We start from the raw sequence: 12205 nt of genomic DNA, 5'->3' as shown, positions 1-12205 counted from the left end.
CTGTCATGCGACCGGCTATTGCAGTTAATAATACAACAGCTTCTTTCCATTTTTTGTGTTTCTTTTTATCGCTGTGTAATGTAATTTCAATTGAAAGCCTGCGTGCGCTAGTACCTCTCGCCACGAGTTCGCAGAATCCTTTGCGGTTTTACCCCGAATGACGTCACATTTTCAATCTCTATAAGATGAGCCTGCAATGCAAGTAATAATAAGACCATTCATGTGCTATTATAACCTGGTTTTCAAATAACCCATGTAAATTTATTAAAATGCACTTTTTAAACTTTTCTCCAGTAAATTATCTGAAAACAGACAAAAGAGTCAGGCTACAAATGCTTGTTTTGGTTCTTCTAAGTTGCGAACATTAAACTGATAAAAGCTAAAACTGTGATATATCCAATGGTTTCAATAGGAAAAACAAACCTGGTTGTAGAAAAAAATATCTTTAGACTGTGACACTTGACTTGGTTAGAATTTGCAACTGAGCTTAAATGTGTTTTTCAGTACTGGTAAGTTCATACAGACAGCTCCTGCACTTAAGTGATGGAGGATCAAAAACTCTAGAAAAAATGTAAAAACTTCATCTGGTATTTTTACAGCATTATCAATAAAAACTTAGCTGATTCTGAAGGAAAGTTATGTTTCACACGATATAAACAACACAGGTAGATATACAATTTGCACTTCAGATGAAGTTTTTTTCCCACGTCTTCACTCACAGTTTGTTTGCCTTTTCATTCATGCTGTTGTTTGAGGTGTTTATTGAGATCATAATAATGTAGCTGATGGTGTGCTCATCACATCAGAGTTCAGCCTCACAGAGCTGTCAGCATTACTGTAGATGATGTTTTAAAAGCAGCTCTTTCTAAACACCACATGATAGTAACTCCCAGCATGTGTAAGTTTGTATGAAACACATATAAAAAAATCAACAGCGTGAGTTCAATGATGCTTTTATTTTGAAACTAAAGAATTGAAAGAAATAACCCCGAGTAAGTTTACAGTCAGTTATCTGTGTCTGCATTTGGATGAAAAATAAGGAAACATTTCAGCTTCTAGAAATTCCCCCACAGCACTGACACACATTTTATATCAAACTAAATCAGCTGTTTACATTTTTATCATGATAGTCAGATTAAGTTGAACATCTGTTAAGAGTTTAAGAAAAACACCTGCATGATTATCAAAGAAGAGAAAAAAGAGGAACTGTTGGATTTTGCTCAACTTAACAGGAAAGACTCCAGTTAAAAGCAAACATGTGGGCCAACAGTCACGAAAATAACAGAATGACCAACACAGGACAGTGGAGCCAATAAAAAATAATGCAGTTTACCAACTTATAGAAAATGATCATTACCTAATGGAGGAGGAGCACTTTGTGAAGAGCCAAATCAAAGAAAGGACAAAGAGAAGAGAATCACTGAGCATTTAACTGGATTTATTTGAATCAAAGATAACAAGAAGAAGTAAATTATCTGAGTCAGTAGAAACAAATAAACACAAAACTAGAACCCAACCAGAAAGAGAGAGAGAGAGAGCAAGAAACTGATTCCAGCAGGTGATTTACTTCCTGTTTTACTTCTAAAAGTGGCTAAGCTCCGCCCACACAGGACAGTCCAAACAGGAAGTGTTGGAGCTGTCACACCTCTCACATGGTGAAGATCAGATGACCGCTGAAGGTGTTATGATTGTGTTCATTGTCATATATCTTTGCATTAGGCCAAAGACGTACAAACACCTGATCTCCAACCTCTAGAAGCAGAGAGGCTCCATGAGAGCCACTGACACTACCAGATCCTTGATTTCCATATGCAAGAAAAATGTGTTCTCCATTCCTGACCAACACAGCACCTGCAACGCCATCAACATACGCAAATATGGTCCAGTCAAAGTGGTAGACTCCTCTCACTGGTGCAGTGAAAATACCTGTGGGACATTTGTTTTTGTTAAATGGAAAATCAGCTGTTAGAACATCTGGAACATCAGCCTGACATCAACATAGCTGAGAAGTGACATTCAGTGTTATTACCTGTGTGTTTGTTGTAGGCATTTCCAGTGTTTGTGACAACATGTTTGAAAACCAGAGTGGTCTCTGTGTCAAAGGGTCCAGTATATCCATAACCTTGTTCCAGCAGAGAGGCTGAGAAAGCCACCTGTTTGACTGAGAGAGAGAGAAAATTCATTTTAAACTTCCTGTTTTAGAGTTAGACTCTTCCCAAAAAAGTGACCATGGCAAAAACTTTACAGCTGAAAGCGTTTCACTGTCACAGAAGAAATCAAACTCTGTCAAACTGAAATTTGATTGAATCTATTTTTGAGGATCCCAAACTCGTCCTTTAGATCAGACAGGAAGTTATTTTGTAGCTTCTGCGAAAACAACAAACTGTGTTACTCAGTGTTTTAGTTGCATCTTGTTTTGTGCTTCAGACAAACATGAACTCAGTTTAATGTCATTCAGTAAATTTGATCCAGTAATGAACTTAATGTGTGCTCTGAAACTTGAATTTTAAAATGTGATGTTGAGCTGACCAGAGCAGTTTTTAGTTTCAGTGTCTAACATTAATCCATTCAGACATAGATTTTTGAATTCAGGTCAATCATCCGTCCATTTCCTTCCACTTATCCTTGACAGGATTGCAGGGGGCTGGAGCCGATCCCAGAGTTAGGGGTACACCCTGGACAAGTCACCAGTCTGTCGCAGGGCTAAGACATAGAGACTGACAGACAGACATTTGCATTCACACTCCTACCCACATTCACACCTATGGGCAATTTATGATTACCAGTTAACCTAACCCCATTTCCGCGTGTCTTTGGACCGGAGTACCCGGAGAGAACCAAACAAACACGAGGAGAACATACAAACTCAGCACAGAAAGACAGTGCTAATCACTGCGCCATGTTGCAACCCTAATTACATAAATGTATGTTTTTCTATTTATATTTTCAGATTCCCACACAGTACCTTGTAGCTGTTGCTTCAGCTGATCAGTCTCAGCCTTCTGACTCTCCAGCTTCACTGCTTGTTCTGAGAAAATGCAAAATGAAAGAAATCTCACTGACAGCACACAGTGATTCACATGGTTTTCTCTGTAAGTAAGAAAGTAACTGTGACTCTTATTCTGTTCATGCTACACTCAGCAGTAGTCTCTATGGGCAGAACTTTGTGCCATCAGAAACTGGATTTGAATAAGTTAAATTCGAATTTGAATTGCTCAGATTGAATCTGAATTGTAACTTGAATAAATCAGAATCAGAGAGACTTTATTTATCCCAAAAGGGGCAATAAAGATACAACAGAGCAGCATGATGTTGAAGATAAGGACAGGGCATAAACAGGCAATAAGAATGAGATAATAAATACACAGAATATACAGTATATACACAGTTTTAAAATTTCACTGTTTTGAATGCTTTTTAATTTATATATGTATATATATATGTATATATACATATATATATACATATATACATATATATGTATATATGTATATATATGTATATATACATATATACATATATATGTATATATGTATATATATGTATATATATGTGCTATATGTATATATACATATACATATACATATATCTATGTATATATACATATATACATATATATATGTATATATAATATATTATACAATATATATCTATTTTATATTACATATATATACTAATATATAGTAATATACATATATATACATATATATATGTATATATACTATATATAACAATATATATACATATCTATATTTATATATGTCTATATCTTTTATATACATATTATAAATTATACCATATATATATTATATATATGTCTATATATATGTATATATACATATATATATACATTATATATATGATTATATTATTTATGTATATATACATATATATATGTATATATTGTTATATCATATTATATATGTATCTAATTACTATATATATATATATATATGTATATATTCTATTCTTTTTGTATCTTATTTTTTTTTAACCTTCAAATTTTATATATGTATATTTACTATATATATATATCATATATACATAATATATGTATTATTTATATCTATTATTATATAATATATCTACATATTCTAATATATATGTATATCTTATATATATCATAATATATATATATATGTATATATAGCAGCAGACAGTTTTTTTTTTCAAGTCTCAATTTGATTTCATTTTATTTATACGGTGCAAAATCCCAACAACTGCTGCCTGAAAGCACTTTATATTGTAAGGTAGACCCTCCAATAACAATCTGGACATCACAGCAGTGCTTGGACTTATCAGCTAACACTAGCACTGCATAGTTAGATTTGTTAGCATCCATAATCCACTATGTTTGTATGTTTAACAGCATACTGAAATGCATGTAATAAAATGTGCTACATACAAAGAACTGCCAATTACAACCACAACGTGAACAGATATTCATTTCAAAACAGCCATAATAAAGATTAAATTGAACGTTTTTTAATAGTTTTAGCTTTGGCTTCACAGAGCAAGAGAGAGCAAACATTTGTTTGTCAAGTGTGTTGAAAGAACCAAAGTACAATTCAACAAAACGAAGAACTCTAACTCATTGACCTCAGCTTCTCCATGATTACCTGAAATCAGCTGATGTTTAATTTGGCTGCATGTCTTCATGAGACAAAAACACACACAGGATTTGTGCCTCACTGTATCCAGGTATTTCAGACCAACATACAGACCTCAAAAATGCATTTATTGCATTAATTAGGTTTTTTTTAACTGTAGTAACCACAGAGTCATGTCACAGCTATCCAGCACTGGAAAGATCACTGCCTGCGTTCTTTTCAAGTGGTTCCTCCGTCTGTCCGGAGAAATCTTCCATGAATCATCGTGGTTTCAACTCCACCCGTGACACAAACCACAGCCAGACTGCTGCAATATGAAAACAAAAAGAATCAGATCCTTGGGGTGGACCAGTTTTTGGCGCAGCGTGTTTTAGGGCAGTGGTCCCCAACCCCCGGGCCTCAGACTGGTACCGGTCCGTGAGTCGTTTGGTACCGGGCCGCGAGAGTTGAGGCTCAGGTGTGAAATGTATGGTTTTCAGGGTTTTTATCGGTTTTCAGCGTTATTTTGTTATTGTTTTTATCGTTTTATCATTATATTGTAAGTTAGACCCTATAATAATACATACAGAGGAAAAAAACAACAACAATCATATGACCCCCTATGAGCAAGCACTTTGGCAACAGTGGGAAGGAAAAACTCTCTTTTAAGAGGAAGAAACCTCCGGCATATGGTACTACAAGGTCATTAAGATAAGATGGGGCCTGATTATTTAAGACCTTGTATGTGAGGAGCAGGATTTTGAATTCTGGATTTAACAGGAAGCCAAAACAGGAGAAATCTGCTCTCTCTTTCTAGTCCCTGTCAGGACTCTTGCTGCAGCATTTTGGATTAGCTGAAGGCTTTTCAGGGAGTTTTTAGGACTTCCTGATAATAATGAATTACAGTCGTCCAGCCTGGAAGTAATAAATGCATGAACTAGTTTTTCAGCGTCACTCTGAGACAGGATATTTCTAACTTTAGAGATGTTGGGCAAACACAGATGAACAACACAAACACCACTGTGCACTGTAACGGGAACATGAAGTAATACTGTTAGGATGCCTGTGTCGTTGACCCAGAGGTTTGAGTTTATTATATTATTTATCATTTCTAGTCTTTGGTTTCTTTGTCTGTGTTCTGTCTTATGGTTTACGTCTCGGTTCCCTCTGTTGCAGTGCCTGCGTGTGAGTCTGTGTCTTTAGTTCAGTCTGTGTTGTTTCCTGTTTTATTTTGAAGGTCCGTATCTCATGTTAATGTGTCTGGTTTTGCTTCCCCTGTCTCGTTAGGCCTGATTTGCCCCAGCTGTGTTTCCCTCCTGTTACTCATTCCCTGATTGCTCCCTCTGTGTATTTAAGCCCTGTGTTTCTCTGTGTTTGTGTAGTGATCTACCCTTGTGCCATGCTGTGTGTTCTGTCAGTCTTCCTGTGTAAGTTTATTTTGCTATATCCAGTTACGTTACATCTGAGTTTAGCATTAAAGCTGTTTTGAGTTCAAGTTTTGCCTCTGAGTGTCTGCACCTTGGGTCCTTCTCCTGCCTGCACACAGCTGTTTCATAACAAATACAATACCACAGAGGATGAGAACTAAGGAGTCCAGCCTAAGTGAAAACCCGAATTTCCTTTTAATGTGTATTGATGGTTGTTCTGAGTTGTCGGTTTGTGTTTGTTTTCATAAATATAATTTAAAAAAAATAATTCACCCACTTGAACACTGTAGTGCAGGGCCTGGCTGCTTGTAACTCTACTCTTTCATCCAAATCTAGTAAATTTTTAAAATAAAAAAAAACCCAAACAACAACAACAACTCGGTAGTGAGTAAACTAACCCTGATCTTTCAAAAAGCAAAATCTAAAACCAGAGAGTGACATTACGGTGATGTGAGATTATAATATTATTTTATGCCATGTTAGACCCCTAATTAAAGATTGTGAATTATTATGTAGTTTTAGTTTGCATTATTCTCCTGAATTAGAAGAAGCTGATAACTATTGCATTTGTTAAACTGATTTGCATTACATTAGACTGCTGATTTATTGTGAATGAATGATATTGTTTTATGATGCATTATACTGCTGAGTTATAAGAAATACTGTTCGCAGAAAGTCATCGCCTTATTTGTCTGATTAGAAGAGAACAGAACATACTGGAGTTTTCTGCCCCAACTCAGCAGGAGCAGATAAACAGGGAGCCAAGGTCGTAGCTTAGGCGCCGTGTGAGAGAAAGCATGTGAATGTTTAGGCTTTTATGATTAGTTGGGGGCCACTAGAGGCTATAAGAGTTTGATCAATGCTCCACCATTTTGAGATCTGATGCTGTCTGCGTACAGTGTCCATCTCCCACGCGTGTGATCATTAAAATCATCGTTTGACTCAACCCGGCCGGACCAGTGTTGTTATTGTGGTTTTTCCTCTTGTATCCATCCCCAATATTTTAATCCGTAACAGTGACCAGTTTATCTTTTTATACAACTGTTTTAATGGTTTATGTTCCTCCATCTTTATTAAATATCCACCTTTTTGGTCAGCTCATCAGCAGAGTTTTCAAAGTGTGTCTCACAGGCTAAAGCTGACCTTTGGTAATCTTAGGACAGCAGGAAGTAACTGTAGATCATTCATCCATTCATTGTCTGTGAAGGATCTCAGTCATCCAGGTCATCGTAGTCTAAGGAGCTTGGAAAGAAAAGCGTTCTTTCCAAGCTCACTCCTCAGTCTCAACCTACACAACTCAGAGAAGAACACACACCTGAGGACAGTCAAGAAAAATGGGTGAAGAACTTTTCAGACCTGAATCTCACTGAACCTGAAAAGAAAGTATTAGCCAAAGGACTCAATTTTGCCATTTCTCTGCAACAGTTGTCCATAATGGACCTCATCACAGCCACAGAAACCGCCATATGGATTAATAAATTACCACAGACAGAAGCAGAGCAAATCAGTATGAAAGTCTCAGCCACCCTCTCCAATGCCAAATAGTGATGGGATTTCCAGCTCTTTCGGCTTTGAACCGGCTCTTCAGGTTGTTTTGTTGCTTTAATTGATTTATTATTAACAATAATATAAAATTATGCACAAAAAGACTTTTACTAATGTAAAAAAAAAAAAAAAGTGGTTTTATTTATATATGTTTAAATATAAATATATGTGGTGGCCCCTAGAGACAAAGCACGTACAAACTCCACGTTAACTGAACTTCCAAACAGAGCTACTAGATCACTTAAATTACACAATTGAAAGCATGTGTGTATTGTTTGTGTATTTATACACAAGCACTCATATATATTCAAATAATTTAAAAAATGTTAATTTACCTGTTACTACCACACACCAAATCCGGCCGTTGGTACTTCTTGGCTTGTGTAGCCACGAGGTAACAAAAGCTCAACACTGCCCCCTAGCATCCTGGAGCACTTCTGTTGTGTTTTGGAAGTGTTTTGAGTTTTTACATGTTTTGGAGTTTGTACGTGCTTCGGAGTTTGTACGTGCTTTGTCTGTAGAGGCCACCGTAAATATACTTTTATTTATTCACTCCACATAAAATGTAATAAATAAATCATATAATACAAAAACAACTATTCACATTTCAACTTTTAACTATTTAAATTTTCAGCTTTTTCCTTTTAAACAAATTTAAAGTGAAAACAACACAAAACACTGCAAACCACAACACAATTAAATATAAATTATAATATGAAAACAAAAAGAAGATGCATATTCTCTGTCATATGGACCTGCATGAATAAACTTTCTGAATCCTTTATCATCTGCAACTGAAAATAGTTGTGGATGATTACTATACCTTTCTAATGTGACGTTGTTGTCCCTGGCTCTCTCTCTCTCTCCCTCCCGCTCTGTTCCTGTGCTACTGAGTGTAACTACCGCCCCTCCCCCCTCTGCCCAGCGCAAAGCACAAGGCTCGCGTGCGGAGTGAAGCGGGAAAAAGTGCGAGAGAGAGAAAGAAAAAAAAAAAACACGGCTCGCAATAAGGAGCCGGCTCACGTCGTTCACGTCAAAGATTCGGCTCTAAGAGCCATTTCGTTCGTGACCGACACATCACTAGTGCCAAAGTCCCTCCTTCCAACCTCACAATACAGGAAAAGAAGGCCGTCGCTTCCCTGAGCAAAGACCACAACATCACTGTTTTACCAGCTGATAAGGGAAGGTGCACCGTGGTCCTAAACACTACAGATTACAACACAAAGATCACTACTCTCCTCAGTGACAACAATACCTACGAAGCCTTAAAGTGAGACCCCACAAGCAGCTACAAAAAGAAAGTTATAGCTTGCCTTCAAGACCTTGAAAAGGACAAAATCATTGCCCGCCTTACATATCACCGCCTTTACCCAGGGGATGCCATACCCTGCATCTACGGACTTCCTAAGATCCACAAGGAAGCTGTCCCACTCAGACCCATAGTCAGTAGCATAAACTCAGCCACTTACAACATTGCTAAAAACCTTGCTACCGTCCTTGCACCTCTTGTGGGGAACACCCCACATCACATGAAGAACTCCACCGACTTCACCGACAAGGTCCAGAAACTTACCCTGGATCCAGATGAAACCATGGTGTCCTTTGATGTAGTCTCTCTCTTCACTTGCATACCCACCACGGAGGCCGTGGAGACTGTCAGACAACGACTACAAGAAGACAGCTCCTTGGAGGACAGGACCAACTTCACACCCGATCAGACCTGCACACTGTTAGACCTCTGCCTCACCACAACATATTTCAAATACAACGAAGGCTTCTACAGACAAAAACATGGCGGTGCCATGGGCTCCCCCGTGTCACCTATTGTAGCCAACCTTTACATGGAGGAAGTGGAAAGGAAGGCTCTTGGCTCTTTTAAAGGGAGAGTACCCAGGCATTGACAATCCATTCATTGGATTCGCTGTTTGTTTAATTTTGTGCATCGTTGTAAGTTGACATAGTTGCAGAACAATTTGTGTCGTGCACTTTAATAATAAAGCAATGTGCTGGTTTTGCACCGTCTTCTCTCACTGTTTCCATTTTAAAGGGAAAGCAGAAGAAAGCTGACATGTATTTTTATAACTACAGGATCAAACATTTCCCAGAGGTTTGTTCAGTCTGATGATGCTGCATCAAAACCTGCAGCATCTATCATACAATGTTTAGATCTTAGGAATCAGTTAAATGAGTCAGACTTCAGACCTTTAGGACAGTGTGGGATGTTTTTATACATGAAAATTATCCACAAGTTTTAAAGAAACATATATTTAAAATCGCCTGTTGTCCTTGGGTTTAGCTTGTGTAGTTTTGTGCTTTATTTGCTCCTCCCATCTCAAGACTGACATGACCTTTCTGAGTGCGGGTTATCTATGTAGAGCAACCGTCCAAAGATGCAGCTGCACTGCCCTCTTCTGCAGAGAAGCCAAACTGCAATATCAAGAAATAAAAGTAAACCTGACACGTCCTTCTACTCACCTCTTCTAAAACCAATCTCATGTTTCTTCTGGTTAAAACAATAATAAGTGTTTGTTAGACTCCTTAAAATATACTCTAAAGTAAAAGCTCTTTTGCCTTTTCCACTTCAGGGTCCAGAGGGGGCCGTAGTCTATCCCCCTCCCAGCAACCATACAGCGAGAGGTGGGTCACACCCTGGAAACCTCGCCAACCAGGGCCAAAGAGAGACAGACAACCATTCACTCACCTTCACACCTAAGTGTGATCTAGAATCAGAAAGTACCCCCCCACACACACGGAGAGCAAACCCCACAGACCCACAATACCACACACACATCATATCAGAAAAGTCCCAACAAACCTCTGTGAACAAAACAGTTTTAATAAGAACTTTCACGGCATTAACAGAGTGTCCCGTGTGAACAGCTCACAAACCAAAAACATGGGGCTGATAAATTTAACAGTTGTTGTGCTGACTCTGGATGTTTCAAACACAGCAAAGAAATAAGCAGAGTAACATTTTTCTTGGTTTCATGCATATAAAATTACAGTGATTTTTTTATCTTTAGTCTTAAATATTTAGTCTCATAAATTTGCCTTTTTATTCCTTTCATAATAAAACAAAAGCCTGTCTCTGGCCTTCAGAGGACAAACTAGTTCACAGAGACATGTTAATACTCTATCAGTCTGTAAAGCAGCTTCTTTTTTAAAAACAAACAAAAGTTGATGCATTTTTACTCCATCCTGGTAACATAAACAAACCCTGAAGCTGCATTTATAGAGACCAAACCAAAAAAACAGAAAATTCTGTTTTCTTCAAGTGAACCTTCGATAAACTCTGTGCCTCTGTGAGGTTAGGATCATCACACACTCAGGATTATAACACTCAGTGTTTCATTGTGCAGACGTGCTGAATCACATGCATTAGATTACAAAAAGACACCAAACCAGAACAAAAAAACAACCTGGTGAACATTGTAAGGGAAACACACATGAGACAGTTTACTGCAGACTGTATGTGAGCCAAGGTTACACCTGCGAAACAGAAAGATGAAGCCAGAGCTGCAGTCCCTCTGATATCCACTCTATCCCTGCAGCTGTTTTGCATCCTCATGATAACTGTGCTGGATGTGACTTATCTTTGGTGTCTTTGACTGACAGCTGTGAATCACCTCGGCTTTTTCACCACAGCTGATTGGAGTCCCTGAAATGGACCTCTGGACCGTGTTTGTGCTGTTGGAGTATTTATTTAACCACTAATATGACTGCTGTGCAGTTAAATGTACAAACAGATCATCTAACACAGCGGTCCCCAACCCCCGGGCCTCGGGCCGGTACCGGTCCGTGAGTCGTTTGGTACCGGGCCGCGAGAGTTGAGGCTCAGGTGTGAAATGTCTGGTTTTCAGGGGTTTTATCGGTTTTCAGCGTTATTTTGTTATCGTTTTTATCGTTAACTCGGTTTTTCTGGGTCTGTTCACGTGTGTTATGAATAAATCTTCTTTTTTTCGGTACCGGTACTAGTTTTATTTTGTTGTATTTATCCGCGACACCTTAAAGGCCGGTCCGTGAAAATATTGTCGGGCATAAACCGGCCCGTGGTGCAGAAAAGGTTGGAGACCGCTGATCTAACATACCCGAGCTCCAGTTTGGTGAGTGGAATTTTAGGGCTTTACTCATCTGTTATTAACTAATTAGCCGGATCTGTGTCTACAAAGCTGCACCAATAGAGTCTGTGGATACAGTCGGCTAACTATCCAGACAGCCAAAGAAAACTGCAGATGTGAGGCACATTTGGGACAAGCAGTCATTCCCGTCTGAGCTAGCTTTCTAGCATCATGAACCCGTCCTCTCTGATGTCTCTGTTTGTTTGCTCTCAAATGTTTTGCTCAGTTGTTGTAAACTTTTGTGCGATTCCACAAACCCACGTGATTAAAAAAACGATAATATGAGACTTTACTCTTTTTATTTAACATGCTGTAGTAAAAGACAAAATGCTGAACAAAGAATCTGTGTGATGTGATGAAACCGATTATTTTGCAAACAGCGTCAATAAAAAAAACATCCAGACGTGTAAAGTAAGGCTTTCAAACTCTGATATGAGGCTTTGTGCAGAGCTGTTTAGCTTTTGATCACTGCAAATATTTGGAAGTGATTTTCTGTGTCACTGGTTTTGACTTTAAAAGCAGTAAA

This window comes from Simochromis diagramma, unplaced genomic scaffold (genome assembly GCF_900408965.1).
Source record: "Simochromis diagramma unplaced genomic scaffold, fSimDia1.1 OVJJ01000323.1, whole genome shotgun sequence".
In the NCBI taxonomy this organism is placed as follows: Eukaryota; Metazoa; Chordata; class Actinopteri; order Cichliformes; family Cichlidae; genus Simochromis; species Simochromis diagramma.
Note: the sequence above shows the minus strand (reverse complement) of the source record.